Source organism: Hordeum vulgare, chromosome 1H (assembly GCF_904849725.1).
Source record: "Hordeum vulgare subsp. vulgare chromosome 1H, MorexV3_pseudomolecules_assembly, whole genome shotgun sequence".
Lineage (NCBI taxonomy): Eukaryota > Viridiplantae > Streptophyta > Magnoliopsida > Poales > Poaceae > Hordeum > Hordeum vulgare.
Window position 1 is genome coordinate 57784696 of NC_058518.1, and position 25857 is coordinate 57810552.

The window sequence follows — 25857 nt, forward strand, 5'->3', positions numbered from 1 at the left end:
AGAAAGTAAAGGTGTGAAACAATTACTTGGCCAATACCGGGGTTGTGCATGATTTAAATTCGTTGTGCAATGATGATAGAGCATAGCCAGACTATATGCTTTTGTAGGGATAACTTTCTTTTGGCCTTGTTATTTTGGAAGTTCATGATTACTTTGCTAGTTTGCTTGAATTATTATTGTTTCCACGTCAATACCAAACTATTGTTTTGAATGTAATGGATCTGAACATTCACGTCACATAAGAGGAATTACAAAGGACACCTATGCTAGGTAGCATGAAAGCATCAAAAATTCATTCTTATCACTTCCCTACTCGAGGACGAGCAGGAATTAAGCATGGGGATGCTTGATACGACTCAAACGTATCTATAATTTTTGATGGTTTCACGCTGTTATGTTGTCTTCTTTGTATGTTTTATGTACCTTTATATATCTTTTTGGGACTAACTTATTAATTCAGTGCTAAGTGCCACTTCCTGTTTTTTTTGTGTTTTTGACTCTTTTCAGATCTGATTTTGGAACGGAGTCCAAAAGGAAGAAAAACTCCGAAATGATTTTTTCCCAAACGGAAGAAGTCCAGGGGGCTTTTGGGCCAAGCCAGGTGGGCTCCAGGGAGCCCACAAGCCCCCACTCCGCCACCAGGGGGAGGCGACGGTGGGCAGGCTTGTGGTCTCCCTGGTCGCCCCCTAACCTAGATCTTTGGCCTATAAATTCCCAAATAATCCGCAAAAAATCAGGGGAGCTTCGAAAATACTTTTCCGCGAGATCTCATCTGGAGACCCTTCCCGGCACCCTGCCGGAGGGGACTTTGGAGTTGGAGGGCTTCTTCATCATCATCATCATCGCCCCTCCAATGACTCGTGAGTAGTTCACTTCAGGCCTACAGGTCCGTAGTTAGTATCTAGATGGCTTCTTCTCTCTCTTGGATCTTCAATACAAAGTTCTCCATGATCTTCATGGAGATCTATCCGATGTAATCTTTTTTGGCGGTGTGTTTGTCGAGATCCTATGAATTGTGGACTTGTGATCAGATTATCTGTGATATATATTTGAGTCTTTGTTGATTTCTTATATGCATGATTTGATATCCTTGTAAGTCTCTCCGAGTCATGGGTTTTGTTTGGCCAACTAGATCTATGATTCTTGCAATGGGAGAAGTGCTTGGTTTTGGGTTCTGCCATGTGGCGACCTTTCCCAGTGACAGTAGGTGCAGCAAGGCACACATCAAGCAGTTTCCATCAACGGTAAAAAGATGGGGGTTTTATCATTGGTTTGAGATTATCCCTCTACATCATGTCATATTGCTTAAGGCGTTACTCTGTTCTTATGGACTTAATACACTAGATGCATGCTGGATAGCGGCCGACGTGTGGAGTAATGGTAGTAGATGCACAAAGTATCGGTCTACTTGTTTCGGACGCGATGCCTATAGAAATAAGCATTGCATAGATATCGTCACGACTCTGCACAGTTCTATCAATTGCTCGAGAGTAATTTGTTCACCCACCGTCTACTTGCTTTCATGAGAGAAGCCACTAGTAAACACTACGGCCCCCGGGTCTATTCACATGCAACGTTTACATCTCCGCGTTTACTTTGCTTTGTTACTTTGTTGCTTTCAGTTCTCACTTGGCAAACAATCTGTAACGGATTGACAACCCCTTCATAGCGTTGGGTGCAAGCTTTTGTGTTTGTGCAGGATCTTGAGATACTCTTCCGCCGGATTGATACCTTGGTTCTCAAACTGAGGGAAATACTTACCGTCGCTGTGCTACATCACCCTTTCCGCTTCGAGGGAACACCAACGCAAGGCTCCAAGGCCACGGGGGAAATCCTTTGCATACTTTCCTAGGAAGTCCCTTAAGGCATAGCCGTAGCTGAAGGATTCCTGGTGCCGTCGACACAACTGGTGCCGTTGCAAGGGATACATAGCAAACATCAGATAGCGGTCGACGTGTGGAGTAATAGTAGTAGATGCAAACAGTATCGGTCTACTTGTTTTGGATGTGATGCCTATAGATATAATCATTGCCATAGATATCGTCACGACTTTGCGTGGTTCTATCAATTGCTCGATAGTAATTTGTTCACCCACCATCTACTTGCTTTTATGAGAGAAGCCACTAGTAAACACTACGGCCCCCGGGTCTATTCACATCTATCGTTTCCACATTCTCTTTTACTTTGCTTTGTTACTTTGTTGCTTTCAGTTCTCACTTGGCGAACAATCTATATGGGATTGATGACCCCTTCATAGCGTTGGGAGCAAGCTTTTTGTGTTTGTGCAGGATCTTGTGATACTCCTCCACTGGATCGATACCTTGGTCCTCAAACTGAGGGAAATACTTACCACCGCTGTGCTAGATCACCCTTTCCGCTTCGAGGGAACACCAACGCAAGGCTCCAAGACCACGGGAAATCCTTTGCATATTTGCCTAGGAAGTCCCTTAAGGCATAGCCGTAGCAGAAGGATTCGTGGTGCCGTCGACACGACTATTCCTGCCGTCGTTGCCAGGAAAGCACAGCTGACATCAATTAGACAATTTCATAAGAAGGCACCGAAGTTGGTATGACCGCATCTTACTTACGCAAAAACCACAACGGAGATGTGCAAATTGCTATTTAATCTCTCCAAGGACCGCCTTAGTCAAAACCAATTCAACTAAAGTTGAAGAAACCGACACCCGCCAGTCATCTTTATGCAACGAGGTTGCATGTCAATCGATGAAACCAGTCTTTCGTAAGCATACGGGTAATGTCAGTTCGGGCCGCTTCAATCCAACAATACCGCCGAATCAAGAAAATACTAAGGAGGGCAGAAAACCGAACATCACCGTCCACAAAACACTTTGTGTTCTACTCGAGATAACATCTACGCATGAACCTGGCTCATGATGCCACTGTTGGGGAACGTTGCATGGGAAACAAAAAAATTCCTACGCACACGAAGACCTATCATGGTGATGTCCATCTATGAGAGGAGATTTGGATCTACGTACCCTTGTAGATCGCACAGCAAGAAGCGTTAAGAAACGCGGTTTATGTAGTGGAACGTCTTCACGTCTCTCGATCAGCCCCACGAACCGTCCCATGAACCATCCCGTGATCCGTCCCACGATCTGTTTCGATCTAGGGCCGAACGGACGGCACCTCCATGTTCAGCACACGTACAGCTCGACGATGATCTCGGCATTCTTGATCCAGCAAGCAATACGGAGAAGTAGATGAGTTCTCCGACAGCGTGACGGCGCTCCGGTGGTGGTGACGATCTACTCATGCAGGGCTCCGCCCGAGCTCCGCAAAAATACGATCTAGAGGAAGAACTATGGTGTCTAGTCTGAGTTGCACGTGGCAAAAGTTATCTCAAATCATCCCTAAATCACCACTCTATATAGGAGGGAGGGGGAGGAGGCTGCCTTGAGGGCCAAACCCTCAAGGGTGCACCGGCCAGGGAGGAGAGGAGGAATCCAACTCCAATTAGGATTGGAAAGTGGAGTCCTTCTCTTCCTTCCCACCTCCCCTTTTTTTCTTTTTCTTTGGTTTTCTTCTCTTGGCGCCAAGGCCCTCTTGGGCTGTCCCACCAGCCCACTAAGGGCTGGTGCGCCACCCCTAAGGCCATTGGGCTTCCCCCAGGTGGGTTGCCCCCCTCCCGGTGAACTTCCGAAACCCATTCGTCACTCCCGGTACAATGCCGGTAATTCCTGAAAACCTTCCGGTAACCAAATGAAACCATCCTATATATCAATCTTCATTTTCAGACCATACCGGAAACCCTTGTGAGGTCTGTGATCTCATCCGGGACTCCGAACAACATTTGGTAACCACACATATAACTCAACTATACTAAAACATCATCGAACCTTAAGTGTGCAGACCCTGCGGGTTCGAGAACTATGTAGACATGCCCGAGGTACTCTTCGGTCAATATCCAATAGCGGGACCTGGATGCCCATATTGGATCCTACATATTCTTCGAAGATCTTATTGTTTGAACCTCAGTGTCAAGGATTCATATAATCCCGTATGTCATTCCCTTTGTCCTTCGGTATGTTACTTGCCCGAGATTTGATCGTCGGTATCCGCATACCTATTTCAATCTCGTTACCGGCAAGTCTCTTTACTCGTTCCGTAATACAATATCCCGTGACTTACACTTAGTCACATTGCTTGCAAGGCTTGTGTGTGATGTTGTATTACCGAGTGGGCCCCGAGATACCTCTCCGTCACACGGAGTGACAAATCCCAGTCTTGATCCATACTAACTCAACGGACACCTTTGGAGATACCTGTAGAGCACCTTTATAGTCACGTAGTTACGTTGTGACGTTTGATGCACACAAGGTATTCCTCCGGTGCCAGTGACTTATATGATCTCATGGTCATAGGAATAAATACTTGACACGCAGAAAACAATAGCAATAAAATGACACGATCAATATGCTACGTTCATAGTTTGGGTCTAGTCCATCACATGATTCTCCTAATGATGTGATCCAGTTATCAAGTGACAACACTTGCATATAGCCAGAAAACCTTGACTATCATTGATCAACTGGCTAGCCAACTAGAGGCTTGCTAGGGACATTGTTTTGTCTATTTATCCACACATGTATCTATGTTTTCATTCAATACAATTATAGCATGGATAATAAACGAGCATATTTAGATAGGAAATATAATAATAACTATTTATCATTGCCTCTAGGGAATATTTCCAACAACCCCCTTCACGAAGCTTCCCTATTTCAAGGACCTCAAACTTCCTTATAACATTGATGTGATGCACACCGAAAAGAATGATGTAGGGTCCCTTTTTCCATAGTCCTCAACATTCTCGATAAGACAAAGGACAACGTTAGAGCTAGAGCCGATCAACAAAAATTCGTGACAGACCACTTCTAAAAAGCCGGCCTCCCACAGACGGTCGAAGAAACTGGTCCAATCCCAATGCTGCCTTCGTCCTTAAACCGCTAGGAAAGAAGGAGGCACTTAGGTGGATTAAATAAATTGTGAAGTTCACTGATGGTTATGCATCGTATATAAGTATGGGAGTCAATATCTCAACAAGTAAAGTGATCGGGCTAAAGAGTCATGACTATCATGTATGGATTGAGTGGATAATGTCGCTGATGGTTTGAGGCTATGTCCCTGAGCGTGTATGGCGAGTGCTTGCAGAGCTAAGCCAATTCTTCTGCGTGCTCTATGCTAAAGACGTATGTCCAGAGGTGATTAGACAATTTCATAAGAAGGCACCGGAGTTGGTATGCAAGCTAGAGAAGATATTTCCACTAGCCTTCTTTACTCCGATGACACATCTTATTTTGCACCTATTGAATGAGGTATTTTTGGGGGGGATTTGAAGAATCGTTGGTATTACGATCCTGAGAGATAGAACAAGCATCTCTGACAGAAATATGGAAACGAAGCGAAGATTGAAGCTTCCATAGCTTAGATAGTTATCCTAGAGGAGGTGAAAGACCTCATGATATCGTACTATCCAAACCGCGTTCCCGCTCTGCATAATAAGGTGACTCAATACAATATAGAAGAACCCAAGTATAAAACCAAGATCCATCTACTCAGTAGGCAATGTCGCAGGGTTGGGGGCTCAAAATCTTATAATATGCTAGAACAAGAGTGGGAGGACATCATGTTCTTTGTCTCGCACAACATCAAGGAAGTTGAGGATGAGTACATTGCTAAACTTCATGAATTAGCCAACGCAATCAAAAGTCCAAACTGGTGGGAAGGGCCAGGCGATCCATATATACACTTCAACACCCGCTCTCACGTATGACTCGGAAATTGAACAGGCGGACAAACTCAGACTTATGGCTCAAGAGGCCTATACGTGGACAAAGCGGGACTGGAGCAATTTTTTAGATAAACTGCGAAAACTAGGACTTAAACTCAAGACCTTAGCTCCGATCCCATGTTAAGGTTCATACACTATCCAACGCAACCAAAAGTCTGAACTGATGGAAAGGGCTAGGCAATCCAAATATACACTTCAACATGCATGAGGTAATACCACTACACCATTCCTTTATGTCTTGCACAACATCATGTTCTATTTTCACTTAGTCTCGGTCTAACACCGCTTTTCTTCTTTTACTCTATTTGTTGATGAGGAGTGACAGGGAATGATTCGTCCTACTAAGGCGGAAGCACTTACTCTTCTCCCACATGGAAACCCTGGAAGGGGAAATTGTTGCTTGGTTCATCGAGAAAGTAATTTTTCGCATTCCCCTATTAAAGACCTAGTTCAACATTCATGACTTAAGTAAACTAATGCACCCAACAAATTCAATTAAACTTGTAGGGAAAATATCGGAACATATATATGGATGACGAATTGAGATGGGTTTCCATGGGTTTTGACCCAGAGTGATGACATGTGAAAAGTATGATGTGAACGGGTATCGCTTCCATACAAAGGAGCACCAGAACAACCGGCCTGATCCCAGAACTATAAATACTGGAGTATACACCCGAGGTCAAAATGCAGTCGACTACTATGGAAGGGTAGAAAAAATATTCAAGCTTACATTCAACCGTGGGCGCGAAACCCTAAGTCCCCGTATGTTCAAATGTCGATGGTTCGACCGAGTTGGCAGGCTGAGACATACGCCTTCTGTTGTTTTGGTCGAAGTTAAACCATTAACCGTCTATGCCATAGTCGTTCTCTTTATTACGGCTACCCAAGCCACACAAGTTTATTATCCGCCTTATCCATGCGAGAAGAAGTACCTAAAGGGTTGGGAAGTTGTGTTCAACGTGTCTCCACATGGTAAGCTACCGAACCCGAACAATGACGATTACTACAATATTAACCCCATGACATACGAGGGAGTGTTCTATCAAGAGCAACCCGGTGATGATGTGGTCAGCAACGATGACGCTGACCCCTTGGGTGATGATGATGTGGATCCAAACAATGACAATGCACGGAATGATGGTGAGACCATTGTTGATGAAGCCGACATACTTATGCTAGAAAAATTATATGAATACGCTGATGACGAGGAAGAGCCTCCACCTCCGTCAGCTAACGAAGATGATATGTGTGATAATGATGATGATATGCCTCATAGTGATGATGAAATTGGTTACAACAGTGAGGATTCGTATGGGTTCTAGCAGATGTACGCTTCATGTTTTTCTATGTTTTATTAATATGCCTTTTGATGCTTATTTATTAGTGTGATTTTTATTCTTTATTATTATGATTTTTTCTTTTTTATTAATATACTAATTGGTTATTCTCTTTGTAATGCAGGTTTGCTAAGCATGGGCAAGGGGAAGACCGATGGCATGGGTTTCCTATCCAAACTCACTGCGCGGGCTAGTCGGAGTGGTCAAACTCGTAATGCCCCCCCCCCGTGACTACTTGAGGATGACTCCTCACAGGCAGGTCGAGGGAGAGGTGCCCCTAGAGGAGGAGGGGGTGGGGAGAGCCCCTAGAGGTGGAGGGGGTGGGGGAGAGCCCCTAGAGGAGGACGAGGTCCGGGCCAGAAACAACGTTCCCTCACTTACTTAAGGGTGTCTTCTTCATGGCCTTCCTCTAGTGAGGTACCCTCTACCAATGATGAGGGGTGGAGGAGGAGGAGGTTCGCGAGGATGTTGGGGAGGTGTAGGAGGAGGAGGTTGGGAGCAGGAGGAGGAGGAGGATGGTGGTGGCGAGGAGAGGGTTGGCAACAAGAAGGGGTGGATGTGTGGTCCTGCAAAACTCCATCGCCTTCCCGCTAGAGAGGAGCACAAGTGGCTCATTGAGGCAAGGGGGAAAGAGTAAGTGTCCATTAATCATTTTAATTATTTTGCTAGTACATATGATCGTATTTTAAATTTTTTGATTGTACACATGCTCATATTTTCTATCTTTTGCACCAACTGGATAGTTCCTTCAGGGGTCCTCTTCCAAATGGCGTCATCACTGTTTTGCTCAAGGAACATTGGTCGGGGTTGTTCGCTCCGGACTCGAAGGACCCGGATCGCCTGGTTTTGACGACGAGCTCGGACCAGTACGAAGCGGCCCGCCACACGAACCATGATACATATGTTGAGGTTGTGTACGTAAATTTTTGGGTAAGTTCTCTTGATAAGCACGATCCTTGAGTTTTGTTTGTAGTTTATCATCAAATGGTTTAACTCATGGTTTCTTTCATTCTGGTTTATGAACTACTGTACAAATACTACCGAGTTCTTGAGGAGCACAAGTCCACTATCGACGAGATCTTTGTGCGGGCTGGGCGGAAGAAGGCCCACCAAAGTAAGTAACAGGTGTGTTAGGTGGCCATCATGCAATATTATCATGACAAGCTTGAACATAAGATGACCAAGGAAGAAGCATGGAGTAAGAAGCTCACCTTGCGCCGGGAGGAGTACTTGATGGTAACTATAACACTTTTCATTCCGATGTTTCTGGTAAATTTCATTTTGTTCATGTTGGCATGCCATTGTGCTTTATTTATGTAGGTTTGTCCTGGTTGGTGTTATGGGCAACCTGAGGCATGGCAGACATTGGTGGATCTATGGCTCGGTCCGGATGCCGAGTGGGCTGCTAAGAGCCTTAAAAAGTGGGCTAATTGAGGGACCCACGGAACACATGGTCAGGGAAATCGGAACCACTGGAGCCACAAGAAAATTTAGGTATATCTACGTACATGAAACATTATTCTTCTTCTATTTACCGTTACTTTCTTTTGTATGACTAACCTTTGTTTGGTGGTGCAGGAGGTGAAATTGAAGCGGCCGCTCTCAGACATAGAGGCGTGGGAGATTGCCCATGTGCGGACTAAGCCCAGGGAAGGCAAGGGCAAGTACTACGTCCATAGAGGGGAGAACCTGTAGGTCTATATGGAGCGTTATCAGAGTTTACATCCTGGCACACCACACCCATTAAAAGAGGATACAAACGACTGGGTGGTGGTCGGCATAGGGCCTAAGAGTCATGGTCGACATGTAGTTATGGATGCTGTGGTCACTCCTTCTGTCTCCTACACACGGATCCGACCTACCAACCCGAGCACGAGGCCGTCCACGAGCACGACCAGTGCACACTCACAGGCTCTCATAGCACAACAACACTATAAGTATTTTCCCTCTTATTTTCCTTTTTCTCACTTTATGTTCTGCATTGAGATGTTTTATGAGTTTCATCATGTCATATTGTAGGACTACATGGAGTACACACGTCAGGTGGTCATGGCGTGGAACGCGGAGGTTGCAGCATTCACGAAGCACGAACACCGCATGATGAATGTTAGTTTAGCCCTTTTCATTTGACTTCCATATTGGTGATACGTCTGTGTCGTATCTACTTTTCCGAACTCTTTTGCCCTTGTTTTGGACTCTAATTTGCATGATTTGAATGGAACTAACCCGGACTGACGCTGTTTTCAGCAGAATTGCCATGGTGTTGTTTTTGTGCAGAAATAAAAGTTCTCGGAATGTCCTGAAAATTTACGGAGATTTTTTCTGGAATAAAAGAAAAATACCTGGGCAAAGATCCACCTGAGGGGGCGTGCCAGTGGGCCACAAACCCACAGGTCGCGGACACCTCCTATGGTCGCGCCGTGCAGGCTTGTGGGGCCCACGTGGCACCACCGCCCCCAATCTCAGCTCTATATCTTCCGTTTCGCCTGGAAAAAAATCAGAGAGAAGGTTTCATCGTGTTTTGCGATACGGAGGCGCCGCCACATCCTGTTCTTCATCTGGAGGGCAGATCTGGAGTCCGTTTCGGGCTCCGGAGAGGGGAAATCGCCGCCATCGTCACCATCAACCTTTCTCCATCGACAATTCCATGATGCTCTTCATCATTCGTGAGTAATCTCATCGTAGGCTTGCTAGACGGTGATGAGTTGGATGAGATCTATCATGTAATCGACTTAGTTTTTGACGGGGATTGATCCCTAGTATCCACTATGTTCTAGATTGATGTTGCTACTACTTGGCTATGCTTAATGCTTGTCACTAGGGCCCGAGTGCCATGATTTCAGATCTGAACCTATTATGTTGTCGCCAATATATGTGCGTTTTAGATCCTATCTTGCAAGTTGAAGTCACCTACTATGTGTTATGACCCGGCAACCCCGGAGTGACAACAGCCAGAACCACTCCCGGAGATGACCATGGTATGAGGAGTTCATGTATTCACCGCGTGTTAATGCGTTGGTCCGGTTCTTTATTAAAAGGAGAACCTTAATATCCCATAGTTTCCATTAGGACCCCGCTGCCACGGGAGGGATGGACAATAGATGTCATGCAAGTTCTTTTCCCTAAACACGTATGACTATGATACGTCCATTTTGCATCATGTTTTCATGTTGATATTTATCGCTTCTTTTGCTGTTATTTCACTTCACGGTACTATTCTTATGCCTTTTTTCTCTTATTTTGCAAGGTTTACATGAAGAGGGAGAATACCGGCAACTAGAATTCTGGCCTAAAAGTGGAGCGAAGTTGAGATACCTGTTCTGCGCAACTCCAAACGCCGTGAAAATCAACGGAGATTTTTTTTCCCAATTTATAAAAAATACTGGGCCTAAGAAGTGCCGGAGGGGCACCAGGGGGTGCCCACAAGCTTGCACGGCGCGGCCACCCCCCCCCCCCCCAGGCCGCCCCATGGGGGCTTGTGGGCAGCCCACTGGCCCACTGGCCCCCCTCTTTTCCTATATGGAGGGTTTCGTCCAGGAAAAAAATCAGAAGGGACATTTTTCGTGGTTTCGCCGCCGCCACGAGGCGGAACTTGAGCAGAACCAATCTAGAGCTCTGGCACGACGATCCTATCGGGGAAACTTCCCTCCCAGAGGGGGAAATCGTCGCCATCGTCATCACCAACACTCCTCTCATTGGAGGGGACTCGTCACCATCAACATTTTCGTCAGCACCATCTCATCTCCAAACCCTAGTTCATCACTTGTAACCAATCTCCGTCTCGCGACTCCGATTGGTACTTGTAAGGTTGCTAGTTGTGTTGATTACTCTTTGTAGGTGATTCTAGTTGGATTATTCGGTGGAAGAGTTTATGTTCAGATCCTTGATGCTACTCATTACACCTATTATCATGATTATGATTATGCTTTGTGAGTAGTTACTTTTGTTCCTGAGGACATGGGATAAGTCATGCTAAGAATAGTCATGTGAATTTGATATTCATTCGGTATTTTGATGTGTTGTATGTTGTTTTTCCTCTAGTGGTGTTATGTGAACGTCGACTATATAACACTTCACCATTATTTGGGCCTAGAGGAATGCATTGGGAAGTAGTAAGTAGATGATGGGTTGCTAGAGTGACAGAAGCTTAAACCCTAGTTTATGCGTTGCTTCATAAGGGGCTGATTTGGATCCACTAGTTTAATGATATGGTTAGACTTTGTCTTAATTCTTCTTTCGTAGTTGCAGATCCTTGCGAGAGGGGTTAATCATAAGTCGGATGCTTGTCCAAGTAAGGGCAGTACCCAAGCGCCGGTCCACCCACATATCAAACTATCAAAGTAATGAATGCGAATCATATGAACATGATGAAGCTAGCATGACAGAAATTCCCGTGTGTCCTCGGGAGCGTTTTTCCTGCTATAAGACTTTGTCTAGGCTTGTCCCTTGCTACAAAAGGGATTGGGCCACCTTTCTGCCCCGTTGCTACTTTTCTTACTTGTTGCTTGCTACGAATCATCTCACCACACAATCACTTGTTACCGACAATTTCAGTGCTTGTAGATTTTTCCTTGCTGAAAACCACTTGTCAAATCCTTGTGCTCCTCGTTGGGTTCGACATTCTTACTTATCAAAAGGACTACGATTGATCCCCTATACTTGTGGGTCATCAAGACTCTTTTCTGGCGCCGTTGCCGGGGAGTGAAGAGCCTTTGGTAAGTGGAACTTGGTAAGGAAACATTCATATAGTGTGCTGAAATTTGTTGTCACTTTCATATGGATACTAATCCTTTGAGGGGCTTGTTCGGGGTATCTTCACCTCGAAGGGAAGCACGACTGGTTGCTCCTCAACCTGCTGCACCTACTGAAAGTATTTTCTTTGAATTTCCTTCGGGTATGCTTGAGAAATTGATGGTTAATCCTTTTAGAGGAGATGGAACATGACATCCAGACTTGCATCTTATCTATGTATATGAAGTTTGTGGTTTATTTAAGATTGCAGGTGTGCCCGAGGATGAGGTCAAGAAGAAGGTATTTCCTTTATCTTTGAAGGATAAGGCGTTGACATGGTATAGGCTATGTGATGATACTGGATCATGGGACTACAATCGGTTGAAATTGGAATCTCATCAAAAGTTTTATCCTATGCATTTAGTACATTGTGATCGAAATTATATTTACAATTTTTGGCCTCGTGACAGAGAAAGCATCGCTCAAGCTTGGGGGAGGCTTAAATCAATGCTATATTCATGCCCCAATCATGAGCTCTCGAGAGAAATTATCATTCAGAACTTCTATGCTCGGCTTTCTCATGATGATCGCACCATGCTTAACACTTCTTGTACCGGTTCTTTTATGAAGAGAGATATTGACTTCAAATGGAATTTATTGGAGAGAATTAAACGCAAATCTGAAGATTGGGAGCTTGAAGAAGGTAAGGAGTCAGGTATGAATTTCACGTTTGATTGCGTTAAATCCTTTGTTGAGACAAATATCTTTAGTGATTTTAGCGCTAAGTATGGACTTGACTCTGAGATAGTAGCTTCATTGTGTGAATCTTTTGCTGCTCATATTGATCTCCCCAAAGAGAAGTGGTTTAAATATCATCCTCCTTTAGAAGTAAATGTAGTTAAATCCACTCCAGTTGAAGAGAATGCCATTGCCTATAATGATCCTGTTGTTCCCAGTGCTTACATTGAGAAACCACCTTTCCCTGTTAGGATAAAGGATCATTCTAAAGCTTCAACTGTGATACGTAGAGGCTATATTAGAACACCTACACCCCCTGAGAAAATTATAGTTGAACCTAGCATTGCTATTATCAAAGATCTTCTGTCTGAAGAAGTTGAGGGACATAATATTCACTTCTGTGAAGATGCTGCTAGAATTGCTAAACCTCACGCTAGAGACAAACATAGGCGTGTTGTTGGCATGCCTGTGGTTTCTGTTAAGATAGGAGATTATTGTTATCATGATTTATGTGACTTGGGTGCTAGTGTTAGTGCAATACCTCAATCCTTATACGATGAAGTCAAAGATGAGATTGCACCAGTTGAGATAGAACCTATAGATGTCACTAGTCAGCTAGCCAATAGAGATACTATCTGCCCTCTGGGAATTGTTAGGGATGTTGAAGTCTTGTGTGGTAAAACGAAGTATCCTCTGATTTCCTCGTTCTTGCTACTGCACAAGATAGCTTTTGTCCCATCATATTTGGTAGACCTTTTCTCAATACCGTCAATGCTCATATTGATTGTGAGAAGCAAACTGTCACTGTTGGCTTTGGAGGCGTGTCACATGAGTTCAATTTCTCCAAGTTTGGTAGACAACCTCATGAAAAGGAGTTGCCTAGTAGGGATGAAACTATTGCCTTAGCTTCTATTGCCGTGCCCCCTACTGATCCCTTAGAGCAATACTTGCTTGAGCATGAAAATGATATGCATATGGATGAAAGGGATGAAATAGATAGAGTTGTCTTAGAACAATATCTTATCCTTAAGAATAACTTGTCTGTTGAACTGCTTGGGGATCCACCCCCACCAAAGGGTGATCCTGTGTTCGAGCTTAAACAGTTGCCTGATACTCTTAAGTATGCCTATCTTGATGAAAAGGAGATATATCCTGTCATTATTAGTGCTAGCCTCTCAGAGCATGAAGAAAAGAAGTTACTAAAAACTCTAAGGAAGCACCGTGCAGCTATTGGATATACTCTTGATGATCTTAAGGGCATTAGTCCTACTCTATGCCAGCACAAGATTAAAACTGATCCTGACTTCAAACCAGTTGCTAATCATCGAAGGAGATTAAATCGTAAGATGAAAGAAGTAGTGAGAAAAGAAATACTAAAGCTCCTGGAAGCAGGTATCATTTATCTTGTTGTTCATAGCGATTGGGTGAGTCTGGTGCATTCGTTCCTAAAAAGGGAGGCATTACCGTTGTCCCAAATGATAAGGATGAATTGATCCCACAGAGGATTATTACTGGCTATAGGATGGTGATCGATTTTAGGAAATTGAATAAAGCCACTAGGAAAGATCATTACCCTCTTCCTTTTATCGACCAAATGCTAGAAAGACTGTCTAAACACACACACTTCTGCTTTCTAGACGGTTATTCTGTTTTCTCCCAAATACCAGTTGCACAATCTGATCAGGAGAAAACCACTTTCACCTGCCCTTTCGGTACCTTTGCTTATAGACGTATGCCTTTTGGCTTATGTAATGCACCTGCCACCTTTCAAAGATGTATGATGGCTATATTCTCTGGCTTTTGTGAAAATATTGTCGAGGTTTTCATGGATGACTGCTCCGTTTACGGGTCTTCCATTGATGATTACCTCAGCAACCTCGATCGAGTCTTGCAGAGATGTAAAGACACCAATCTAGTCCTGAATTGGGAGAAGTGCCACTTTATGGTCAATGAAGGCATCGTCTTAGGACATAAAATTTCTGAAAGAGGTATTGAAGTCGATAAGGCTAAGGTTGATGCAATCGAGAAAATGCCATACCCCACAGATATCACAGGAATAAGAAGTTTCCTTGGTCATGCTGGTTTCTATAGAAGGTTCATTAAAGACTTCTCTAAGATTTCTAAGCCTCTTACCAATCTCCTGCAAAAGGATAATCCTTTTGTTTTTGACGATGATTGTGAGGAAGCCTTCGAAATACTTAAGACGCCTTTGATAACTGCACCTATTGTTCAACCACCTGATTGGAACTTACCTTTTGAGATCATGTGTGACGGTAGCGATTATGCTGTTGGTGTTGTTCTAGGGCAAAGAGTTGACAAGAAGTTGAATGTTATTCACTATGCTAGTAAAACTCTAGACAGTGCCCAGAGAAACTATGCCACTACGGAAAAGGGATTTTTAGCAGTCGTGTTTGCATGTGAGAAGTTCAGGTCTTACATAGTTGATTCCAAGGTCATTATTCACACTGATCATGCTGCTATTAAGTACCTTATGGAGAAGAAGGACGCTAAACCTAGATTATCAGATGAGTTCTCTTGCTACAAGAATTTGATTTGCACGTTGTCGACAGAAAGGGTGTTGATAACCCAGTAGCAGATAACTTGTCTAGGTTGGAGAACGTTCTTGATGACCCACAACCTATCAATGATAGCTTTCCCAATGAGCAACTGAATGCCATCAATGCTTCACGTAGTGCATCGTGGTACGCTGATTATGCAAACTATATCGTTGCCAAATATATACCACCTAGTTTCACGTACCAGCAAAATAAGAAATTCTTCTTTGACTTGAGACACTACCTTTGGGATGATCCTCACCTTTATAAGGAAGGAGTAGCTGGTGTTATTAGACGTTGTGTACCTGAACATGAACAGGGACAGATCCTACAGAAGTGTCACTCTAAGGCCTACGGAGGACACCATGCGGGAGATCGAACTGCACACAAGGTATTGCAATGAGGTTTCTATTGGCCCACTCTCTTCAAGGATGCCCGTAAGTTTGTCTTGTCGTGTGACGAATGTCAAAGAATAGGTAATATTAGCAAACGCCAGGAAATGCCTATGAACTATTCACTTGTCATTGAACCATTTGATGTTTGGGGCTTTGATTATATGGGACCTTTTCCCAAATCCAATGGGTATACTCATATCTTAGTTGATGTTGATTACGTCACTAAGTGGGTAGAAGCTATCCCCACTAGTAGTGCTGATCACAACACCTCTATCAAGATGTTGAAAGAAGTCATCTTCCCTAGATTTGGAGTCCCTATATATCTAATGACCGACGGTGGTTCACACTTCATTCATGGTGCTTTCTATAAAACGCTTGCTAAGTACGATGCCAACCATAGAATTGCATCTCCCTATCACCCTCAGTCCAGTGGTCAAGTAGAGCTAAGCAATAGAGAGATTAAACTAATTCTGCAAAAGACTCTCAATAGGTCTAGAAAGAATTGGTCTAAGAAGCTCAATGATGCACAGTGGGCTTATAGAACTTCCTATAAGAATCGCATGGGCATGTCTCCGTACAAAATGGTGTATGGGAAAGCATGTCATTTACCTCTTGAGCTAGAGCATAAAGCTTATTGGGCAATCAAAGAGCTCAACTTTGATTTCAAACTTGCCGGTGAGAAGAGGTTATTTGATATTAGCTCGCTTGATGAGTGGAGAACTCAGGCATATGAGAATGCCAAGTTGTTCAAAGAGAAGGTTAAGAGGTGGCATGACAAGAGGATACAAAAGCATGAGTTCAATGTAGGTGATTATGTCTTGCTATATAACTCTCGTTTAAGATTCTTTGCAGGCAAGCTTCTATCTAAATGGGAAGGTCCCTATGTTGTTGGGGAAGTATATCATTCCGGTGCTATCAAGATCAACAACACGGAAGGTAATTGTCCGAGAGTGGTAAATGGGCAGAGAATCAAGCATTATATCTCAGGTACTCCCATAAATGTTGAAAGCAATATCATCAATACCATAACTCTGGAAGAATACCTAAGGGACATTTATCAGCCTGTTTCAGACTCCGAAAACGAAGAGGTATGTGATTCGGTAAGAAAACAGAGTCGAAAACTTTTCCAATAGGAAATTTTCTCCGTTTTGGAATATTTGAAAAAATATATAAATTGGAAGTAGTCCGGAAAGTGCGCGAGGAGGCGACAAGCCTGCACGGCGCAGGCCCACCCCCTCGCCGCGCCGTGAGGGCTTGTGGCCACTTCGTGCGCCTCCCGGACTCCGTTTTCATGCACGGGACTCCTTCTAGTCTGGAAAAAATCATTATATATACTTCCATTTGGTCTGACCCGTGCATCACGCAGATTTCCTCTGTTTTTCGTTTCGAGCCTGATTTCTACCGCAGATCTAGGTCAAGATGTCGTCCCAGGAATCTGTGGGGGAGAACAACCTCCGTCAAATCTATGGGGAAGTTCATGCTGATCTGAAAAAGGATGGAGGTCATGGAGGCTAGAGAGACGCTACCTAAAGAAAACAAGGGCAAAGCCAAGGAGAAGGATCAGGCATGGGATGAAGTGCAATCTGTGCTCAACAAGGAAGAAGTTGAAGGAGTGGATTTCCTCCAACCCTACCTCCACCTACTGTCTCCATCCTTGATTGAACTCTTGAGGTTTTGTGAAACAACTCGTGCTCGCAATACTTGTCTCACTCGTGAAGTTGTTTTGCTCGAAAAACATATCGCAGATCTCCAAGGCATAAATCAAATATTAATGGCCCTCTTGGAGTCAAAGACTGCAACAACTCCACCAACACCACCAAAGGAAGACAACTGAGCATTGGTATGGGCAATCCCCTTGGCTTGTGCCAAGCTTGGGGGAGTTGCCCCGGTATCGTATCACCATCACATCTTTTGCCTTTATCTTTGTTTTAGTTTTCCTTTTCAGTTTTCTCTTTTTCTAGTAGTTTAAAAGTCTTAGTGTTTTGCTTTGTGTCATCCCCGTTGTATTATTGCTCATCAGCCATATAATAAAGAGTGTCTTAGTTGAAGGGCTTTGCCTCTTGCCATGATCAAAAGAGTGAGAATAGAACAAAAGCATGAAAGATCATGTAATGATCTTATGGGAAGTGATAGCTTCACATATAAAAAGGATGATGATTGAAACTTGTTGAGGGTAGGCAAACATAGACCTTGGTCATTGTTGCAATTAATAGGAAGTGATAAAGAAGGAGAGGTTCACATATAAATATATCATCTCTGACACCATCTATGATTGTGAACACTCACTAAACTATTACATGCCTATAAGTAGATGTTGGTCAAAGAAGACAACATAATGAATTGTGTTTGCTTGGCTCTGAACAATGTTATATGATTAGAGATCCCTTAGCATGTGACGATTGCTTCCACCTCATATTAGCCAAAACTCCCGCACCAAGTAGAGATACTACTTGTGCATCCATAAACCATCAAACCAGTTTTCCATGAGTGTCCACCATACCTACCTATGGATTGAATAAAATCCCTCAAGTAAGTTGTCATCGGTGCAAGCAATAAAAATTTCTCTCTAATATGTATGATCTATTAGTGTGTGGAAAATAAGCTTTATACGAACCTGTGATGAAGAAGACATAAAAGCGACAGACTGCATAATAAAGTTCTTTATCAGAGGGGGCAATATAAAGCGACGTTCCTCCGTACTAAGAGGACACGCATCCAAACCTCAAAAGCGCATGACAACCTCTGCTTCCCTCTACGAAGGTCCTATCTTGTACCTATACTTTTTACCCTTGAAAGAGTCATGGTGATCTTCACCAATTCCTTATTTTGCCTTTGTCTTGGCTATCGTCACATGCTTGGGAAAGATCTATATTCATATGTCAACTTGGAGGTAGGCATTCATGAATTATTATTGTTGACATTACCCTTGAGGTAAGCAGTTGGGAGGCAAATATAAGCCCCTATCTTTCTCTGTGTTCAGCTGAAACTTTGATCTCATGAGTACCACGTGAGTTGTAGCAATTGTAGAGAACGAAAGAATGATTGAGCATGTGGATTTGCTTTACAAGCTCTTACTTGACTCTTTCTGATGTTGTGATAAATTGCAATTGCTTCAATGACTAAAGACTACCGATTGTTACTTCTCGGTAAGGTTCTTGTTCCATACTTTACTCTATGAACGAATTATCACTTTAGCATGAGAGATTATATGTTGGTATTGTTGTTCTGAGCTTCATCATGATGCATGCATGTTCGTATCTTGTTTTGTTGACACCTCTCTCCCTAAACATGTGGACATATTTATGGAGCTAGGCTTTCGCTTCAGGACAAGCGAGGTATAAGCTTGGGGGAGTTGATACGTCCATTTTGCATCATCTTTTCATGCTGATATTTATCGCTTCTTTTGTTGTTATTTCACTTCACGGTACTATTCTTATGCCTTTTCTCTCTTATTTTGCAAGGTTTACATGAAGAGGGAGAATACCGGCAACTGGAATTCTGGCCTGAAAGTGGAGCGAAGTTGAGATACCTATTCTACGCAACTCCAAACGCCGTGAAAATACACGGAGATTTTTTTCCCAATTTATAAAAAATACTGGGGCGAAGAACTGCTGGAGGGGCACCAGGGGATGCCCACAAGCTTGCACGGCGCGGCCACCCCACCCCCCCCCCAGGTCGCGCCATGGGGGCTTGTGGGCAGCCCACTGGCCCCCCCTCTTTTGCTATATGGAGGGTTTCGTCCAGGAAAAAATCAGACGGGAGCTTTTTCGTGGTTTCGCCGCCGCCACGAGGCGGAACTTGAGCAGAACCAATCTAGAGCTCCGGCATGAGGATCCTGCCGAGGAAACTTCCCTCCCAAAGGGGGAAATCATCGCCATCATTATCACCAACACTCCTCTCATCGGAGGGGACTCGTCACCATCAACATCTTCATCAGCACCATCTCATTTCCAAACCCTATTTCATCACTTGTAACCAATCTCCGTCTCACGACTCCGATTGGTACTTGTAAGGTTGCTAGTAGTGTTGATTACTCTTTGTAGTTGATGCTAGTTGGATTATTCGGTGGAAGAGTTTATGTTCAGATCCTTGATGCTACTCATTACACCTCTGATCATGATTATGATTATGCTTTGTGAGTAGTTACTTTTGTTCCTGAGGACATGGGATAAGTCATGCTAATAATAGTCATGTGAATTTGGTATTCGTTCGGTATTTTGATGTGTTGTATGTTGTTTTTCCTATAGTGGTGTTATGTGAACGTCGACTACATAACAATTCACCATTATTTGGGCCTAGAGGAATGCATTGGGAAGTACTAAGTAGATGATGGGTTGCTAGAGTGACAGAAGCTTAAACCCTAGTTTATGTGTTGCCTCGTAAGGGGCTGATTTGGATCCACTAGTTTAATGCTATGGTTAGACTTTGTCTTAATTCGTCTTTCTTAGTTGCGGATGTTTGCGAGAGGGGTTAATCATAAGTGGGATGCTTGTCCAAGTAAGGGCAGTACCCAAGCGGCGGTCCACCCACATATCAAACTATCAAAGTAACGATGAAACTAGCATGACAGAAATTTGCGTGTGTCCTCGGGAGCGTTTTTCCTCCTATAAGACTTTGTCCAGGCTTGTCCCTTGCTACAAAAGGGATTAGGCCACCTTGCTGCACCGTTGCTACTTTTGTTACTTGTTGCTTGCTACGAATCATCTCACCACACAATCACTTGTTACCGACAATTTCAGTGCTTGCAGATTTTTCCTTGCTGAAAACCAGTTGTCAGATCCTTCTGCTCCTCGTTGGGTTCGACACTCTTACTTATCGAAAGGACTACGATTGATCCCCTATACTCGTGGGTCATCAGACTACATACGGAATACATGCCTACATTAGATTGATGAACAGGAGCTAGTCACATATCTCTCCGTGTTATAGCTGTTACATGATGAATCACACCCGTCATACTCATCCATCACCGATCCAGTGCCTACGAGTCTTTTACTACTGGTCCTCGCTACGTTACTTTGCCTAGGCTTGTCCCTTTCTACAAAAGGGATTGGGCCACTTTGCTGCTGCTGTCGCTACTGCTGTTACTTGTTACTTTGATGCTGTTGCTAATGTTGTTCCTTGCCACTTCGCTGCTACTTGTTGCAAGACTTTGTTGGAGCCGTAGTAGGGGAAGCAGTCTTCTCAAGAATAATCCCCCGTCAACATGCTCGTGCCATTGATACAATAGTTAGGAATAGTCTGCCGTCAACAGACCGTTTCTGGCACCGTTGCTATCATACTACCTTGCTACTGATACTTTGCTTACAGACACTAATCTTTCAAGTGTGCTTGAATATGACACATTCAGCTGCTAATACTTGAGAATATTCTTTCGCTTCCCGTCTTGGCGAATCAATAAATTTGGGTTGAATACTCTACCCTCCAAAACTGCTGTGATCCCGTACGCTTGTGGGACATCAAGGCTTTTCCTGGCGCCGTTGCCGGGGAAGCACAGCTATATTCTCTGAGTCACTTGGGATTTACGTCTGCTGGTCACTATGTGTAATATGAAAGATCCAAGAACTAAAATATTGCCTTCAACTACGAGGAGAGGTAAGGAACTGCCATCTAGATCTGCACTTGATTCACCTTCAGTTTTCAGTAAGTTTGCGACTTCGCCTCCTGCTAGAAATCTTGATATGTCGCATGTTCTTGATGATGCTACTTCTCCTGCCCATGATGCTATGCTTGATACTATTCTTGATGATGCCATGCTTGATACTACGCCTGATGATGCTATGCTATATATTATGCCTGATGATGCTATGCCTGATACTGCTTTGCCACTTGGTGCCCTAGATGCACATATTGCTAGAGTTGCTGCTAGATGTGATGGTACTTCTGAAACTCTTCATACTATTGAAGTAGAACCTGCTACTATGCTTGTTATGCCTGATACGCGCTATGTTATGGAGCGAGAGATAGCTGAGGATTTTCTTGCGTGTAAGGATAGCTATGATGTTGAGAAACTTCTGCGCAAGTGGAAAGAAAAATCTCTGAACGCTAGGATGAAACACGACCCGAAGTTTGCCACTTCACCTATCTTTGTGACCGATAAGGATTATGAATTCTCTGTCGACCCTGAGTTAATCACTCTGGTCGAATCTGATCCTTTTCACTGTTACGAGTCTGAAACGGTTGTAGCCCATCTTACCAAACTGCACGATATAGCCACCCTATTCACTAGTGAGGAAAAGATCCGCCACTACTATATCCTGAAGCTATTTCCTTTCTCGCTAAAGGATGATGCTAAGACCTGGTTCACTTCTCTTGCTCCTGGCTGTGTGCGTAGCCCCCAGGATATGGTCTACTACTTCTCTGAAAAATATTTACCTGCCCATAAGAAACAAGCTGCCTTGCAGGAAATATACAACTTTGCTCAAGCTAAAGAAGAGAGTCTCTCACAAGCTTTGGGGAGGCTCATCCAGCTACTGAATGCTTTGCCTGATCACCCTCTTGAGAAGAATGAAATACTTGATATCTTCTATAATGGACTTACCGATGCTTCTAAAGACCACCTAGATAGTTGTGATGGTAGTGTTTTTAGGGAACGAACTGTAGAACAAGCTGAGATTCTATTGAATAACATCTTGTGCAATGAGAATGCTTGGACTATTCCCGAACCACCTCCTAAACCAACTCCGAAGAAAAGAGGTATTCTATTCCTCAGTCCCGAAGATATGCAAGAAGCTAAGAAATCTATGCGAGAGAAAGGCATTAAATCTGAATATGTCAAAAATCTACCACCTATCGAAGAGATCCATGGTCTCGATAACCCGATACAAGTAGTAGAAGTAAATTCTCTGCGTAGGTTTGATGAGAGTGATATTCCTTTTGATAAACCTGCTAGCTTATGCATGGATGACTTTGATAACTTTGTTCACTAGTAGAAAACAGGGCTACCGTTCCGCCCTGGCCAGCCCATTAGTCCCGGTTCTTCAAGAACCGGGACCAATGAGGGGTATTAGATCCGGTTCGTGAGCCCAGGGGGGCGGCTGGGGCCTCGTGGGCATTGGTCCCGGTTCGTGTGGAACCATTTGACCCGGTTCAAGCCACGAACCGGGACCAATGGTCCTCGCTGCTTGCCCACAACCATTGGTCCCGGTTCGTGGCTTGAACCGGGACAGAAGGGTTGGCTTTAGTCCCGGTTCATGCCACGAACCGGGACAAATAACTTGCCTACATATACCCACCGCTGTGGCACAGCACTCCACAGTGCTCTATTTTTGTCAAGCCGGCGAGGGGAGGGCATTTGGGTGCTCTAGTTCACCTCCTATGCACATGAGGTGTTCGATGAAATGCCCGAGCCACACTAGTTAAGCTTTGTCCTCTCGTAACTCGACCTCCGAGCTCCATTTTCAACGAGATTTGTCTAGATTTAGCGGACCGTCCCCGCCCCGTCTTCACCGCCGTCGATCGGCCGCGCCGATCTCGTCCCCGGCACCACCGTGGTGAGCCTCTTGTTCTTATCTTCTTTCTGAGAGAAAAAAATTCTGATCAGATAGATACTTGTCTAATTTTCTTACTTTTATTATTCCTTGTTATTATATAGTGTGATGGTTTTGGTATCCGCCCCCGTCGGTCCTCGTCCTGTCTATGATTCAGATGTGGTATATATTATATTTTCATAACTATTTGGTTCATTTATTGTTTATGACAATTATGCTGACCAATGTGACATAGATTTTATTTATCTAGGAGGTTGTCGAACCGGAAATTCCAACCGACCCTATTGTCGAGAGGTTAAATTTAGTTGAAGAAGAAAACAATTACTTGAAGGAAAAAATAAGAAAAATTGAGGAGGAGAAGATGATATTGGAGTTGCATGTTGCGGATGTCGTCGATGATCACAAGATCAAGATGGATGCAATGCGGTTGAAGATTAAAAAGATTAGAAAATATGCCATTCATACCGAGGCTTGGTATCATTATGCAGTTGGATCAGTTGTTACCTTGGTTGCGGTTATGATCGCATTTGTTTTTGCATTGAAATGTTTTACATAATTTCAAGGTATGGTTTAATTAGATGCTCTCGAGAGCTATATGTTGTTCAATGAGAACTATGTATGTACTTTGGTTTTAATGCTCTGGAGAAGTATGTATGTACTTTGGTTTGAGAGTTCATTTCAAATGCTTTTCAATTTCATGGTCTTATAGCTCAAAATAATCAGTAAATGCATGAAAAATAACAAATGAAGTCAGAAAGGGTTGTAAATTAATGATTTGGCTTTGAATGGTGCATTTTGAACACAGAAAAACAAGGGGGTTCAAATAAGTTCAAAAAATTGAAATCCCTTTGTAACAGACGAGTTTCCGTATGAAACCCTGATACTTCGAAGGAGATTGTCTGTTTCGTACACGAAGTGCATCCAGTTTTTGTCGTAAGCCTCTCTACTTTCTTGCATATGCTATGTGGGTGAAATGATGATACCATGCCCACTTGGAACCTTTTCGGAGTTCATTTCAAATGCTTTTCAATTTCATGGTCTTATAGCTCAAAGTAATCAGTAAATGCATGAAAAATAACAAATGAAGTCAGAAAGGGTTGTAAATTGATGATGTGGCTTTGAATGTTGCATTTTGAACACTGAAAAACAAGGGGGTTCAAATAAGTTCAAAAAATTGAAATCCCTTTGTAATAGACGAGTTTCCGTATGAAACCCTCATACTTCGAAGGAGATTATCTCTTTTGTACACGAAGTGCATCCAGTTTTTGCCGTAAGCCTGTCTACTTTCTTGCACATGCTATGTGGGTGAAATGATGATACCATGCCAACTTGGAACCTTTTCAGAGTTCATTTCAAATGCTTTTCAATTTGATGGTCTTACAGCTCAAAATAATCAGTAAATGCATGAAAAATAACAAATGAAGTCAGAAAGGGTTGTAAATTGATGATGTGGCTTTGAATGGTGCATTTTGAACACAGAAAAACAAGGCGGTTCAAATAAGTTCAAACAAATTGAAATCCTTTTGTAACAGACGAGTTTCCGTATGAAACCGTGATACTTCGAAGGAGATTGTTTGTTTTATACACGAAGTGCATCCAGTTTTTGTCGTAAGCCTCTCTACTTTCTTGCACATGCTATGTGGGTGAAATGATGATACCATGCCAACTTGGAACCTTTTCAGAGTTCATTTCAAATGCTTTTCAATTTCATGGTCTTATAGCTCAAAATAATCAGTAAATGCATGAAAAATAACAAATGAAGTCAGAAAGGGTTGTAAATTGATGATGTGGCTTTGAATGGTGCATTTTGAACACAGAAAAATAAGGGGGTTCAAATAAGTTCAACAAAAATGAAATCCCTTTGTAACAGACGAGTTTTCGTATGAAACCCTCATACTTCGAAGGAGACTGTGTGTTTTGTACACACGAAGTGCATCCAGTTTTTGCCGTAAGCCTCTCTACTTTCTTGCACATACTATGTGGGTAAAATGATGATACCATGCCAACTTGGAACCTTTTCAGAGTTCATTTCAAATGCTTTCCAATTTCATGGTCTTATAGCTCAAAATAATCAGTAAATGCATCAAAAATAACAAATGAAGTCAGAAAGGGTTGTAAATTGATGATTTGGCTTTGAATGGTGCATTTTGAACACAGAAAAATAAGGGGGTTCAAATAAGTTCAAAAAAATTGAAATCCGTTTGTAACATACGAGTTTCCGTATGAAACCCTGATACTTCGAAGGAGATTGTCTGTTTTGTACACGAAGTGCATCCAGTTTTTGTCGTAAGCCTCTCTACTTTCTTGCACATGCTACGTGGGTGAAATGACGATACCATGCCAACTTGGAACCTTTTCAGAGTTCATTTCAAATGCTTTTCAATTTCATGGTCTTATAGCTCAAAATAATCAGTAAATGCATGAAAAATAACAAACGAAGTCAGAAACAAAATAAAACAAAATAAATAAGTAATTTGAAACAAACTAATATAAACTTTAATAAAATAGATAAGTAGAAACAAAAAAACTTTAATAACATAAATAAAAATTTTGAAACTAAAATTATCAAAGTATTTTCTGTTCAAAATATTATAAGCAACTTCTAGTATTATTGAAACTAAAATTATAAAAAATTCATGCAACTAAAATTATCAAAGTATTTTCTGTTAAAAATCATTAAAAGCAAACATAATTTTCATAAAGAACTTTTTTATTAGAAACTTCAATAGCAAAAGGAATTATCATAAAATAAAATTAATAAGTAATTATAAACAAAATAAAATAAAATAAATA